Source organism: Ovis aries, chromosome 15 (assembly GCF_016772045.2).
Source record: "Ovis aries strain OAR_USU_Benz2616 breed Rambouillet chromosome 15, ARS-UI_Ramb_v3.0, whole genome shotgun sequence".
Classification (NCBI taxonomy): domain Eukaryota; kingdom Metazoa; phylum Chordata; class Mammalia; order Artiodactyla; family Bovidae; genus Ovis; species Ovis aries.
The window spans coordinates 47,886,676-47,889,039 of record NC_056068.1 but is presented as its reverse complement, the minus strand read 5'-3'; the positions used below and the strand labels follow the sequence as shown (position 1 = coordinate 47,889,039).

Here is a 2,364-nt window from a genome sequence, read left to right as displayed (position 1 = left end):
AGATTCTGCCAGACTAGAAAATGACAGGATAAAGCACACAATCTACCAAGCAAAGCAACAGAACTAAAGTCAAAGTCACTGAGGATGTGACAGAGGGAAGGGGCTAAGAATCAGAGCAATGAGTCTATTTCTTTTAAATAATAGGAATTTCAATCCTTCTAGTTCTGAGCTACATTGTCATTATATAGTCCATTCTGCCAAGAAACCCATCCCACAATGAGAAGAACCCCCAAAGCAGATTAGATCACACTCAAAGTCTATGGAAAGAGAAAAGGTGATTGACACCATTTTGTATCTGCTTTGTCTTAATATTATAGATTACTGGCTTCATAAATGGAGAGAAGAGGAAGTATACATAGCTCATGACAATAAGAACTATATGTGGCGCATATTTCCCAAATTGATGAACGAGGGTCAGCCCAGTCACAGTGATATAGAAAACTAGAACACAGCTAATATGGGTGACACAAGTATTTAGAGACTTAGCTAGCTCTTTACTGGAAGCAATTCCCATGACAGTCTTGAGGATTAGGATATACAAGATGAGGATAAGCATAGAATCCAAGAAACTAGTTAATAAGATCAGGGTTATGGATCCAATCTCTTAAAGGTAAAGTTGGCACAGGCCAATTTAATCACATCTTGGTGCAGGCAGAAGGCATGCGAGAGGACATGGGATCTGCTGTAGGGGAATCCAGAAAGGGTGATGATTATGGGCACAATGAGGATAAATCCTCTCATTAGAACCCATAGAACTATCTTCATCACCTTAGCATTGGTGAGAATGGAAGTGTATCGCAGGGGATTGAAATGGCAATAAGACTATCATAGGCCATGACAAGCAAGACTCCAGACTCCACAACAGACAGTGAATGGATCAGATAGGCCTGGAAGTAGCAGGCTCTATGGCTGATCTCTCTGTGATCCAGCCACAAAACACCAAGCACATTAGGCATCATTGTCAAAGTCAATCCAAGGTCTGTGACTATCAATATAGCCAGAAAGTAGTACATAGGCAAATGAAGAGTTTATTCTCTGATAAGGAAGAGGATGGTGCCATTTGTCAAAGAGTATGGAGATATAGACGACATAGAAGGGGATGGAAAACCAAGGATGAAGTATCTCCTGACCTGGGAAGCCAATCAATAGAAAAGGGGCAGCACTGATGTTGGACCACATGGTGGATCCCTGGGAAGAAGAAATTAAACTTTATCTAATTAGCCCTGTTCAGTAGAAATGCAGTTTGAGCTACATATGTGATATTAAAATTTCTAATAACCCCATTAAAAACATCAAAAAAGTAAAGAATTACAAAAATTTCAGCCCTTTATTTAACCTGCTATATCTAAATTATGCCATTTCAAAATTAACTATTATAAAAATTGTGCATGAGATATTTTCTATTTCACTGTACTAATCTTTCAAAATAAAGAATGTAGTTTACACTTTAAAAATTCCTAACTCAAGCTAACCAAAAGCTACAGTATTAGAGAGTACACCTCTAGATCATAAAAATTATTTTCCCATATCATTTGAAGAATAAAGAACCACAGTATCTGTATAAAATTCTGTCCAAGTTGTATAGCCTCCCTTTCTTACTCCAGTTCTCTAACTCTAGCATTTTCTAATAACTCATTATCTTGGTCAGAATCCTCTGTTTACCTAAATGTCTGACCTGGTCTCACCTGAAATCCAAAACCTTTTGTCAATCTAAGTTTGTCTTCTAATCTCTTTTTCTCTATACTGTGAACACATTTTATATTGTAGGAAATGTCAGTACTTTCATTTTGGATATAACATTTATATTATGTGTTTACTGATTCAATAAATAGAAATCAATGGTACCTACATAAATGAAGAACCGGACTGAGCATTAAGGATGCAAACACCAAACCTGGGCTGGTGGATCTTGTGAGTAACAAAAATAAATATTCTTTGGGTTGTTCCATCTTTACTTGAAGTTCACATTATAATTATTTCTATGGATAAATAGATTACATAACCTCACAGGGCCAGCCCACTCAGGGAATCCTGAAGAGGGTTGCCTGAAGACTGTCCAGGCATCTGCTGACCTCCTTGGATTGTTATATTACTAAACTTATGGAGTTTACAACTGTCTGCTTCAAGGAAGCATGGCATTTGGCTCCAGAAGGCATTATAGAAACCTGGATGTGACACTCTTTTTCAATTTCTAGATTTTAATTAATGGTAACCATATTTGTCTTTATTACTCAGTGATCTAATATTTTTTTGCTTCTTTGAACTTCAGAGTTTTGTGCTAAATATGGTGAATATATTAATTTAAAAAGTGCAGATATTTACACTCATTAGAATGGTCAAAATCCTGAACATTGACTTTACCAA

The 2,364-nt window shown here is 36.6% G+C and overlaps 1 pseudogene; it reads right to left on the bottom strand.

The window, feature by feature from the left end:
• Positions 1-250: 250 nt before the first annotated feature.
• LOC101104683 (olfactory receptor 51B5-like) lies at positions 251-1,179 on the bottom strand (annotated as a pseudogene).
• Between the last annotated feature and the right edge of the window lie 1,185 nt (positions 1,180-2,364).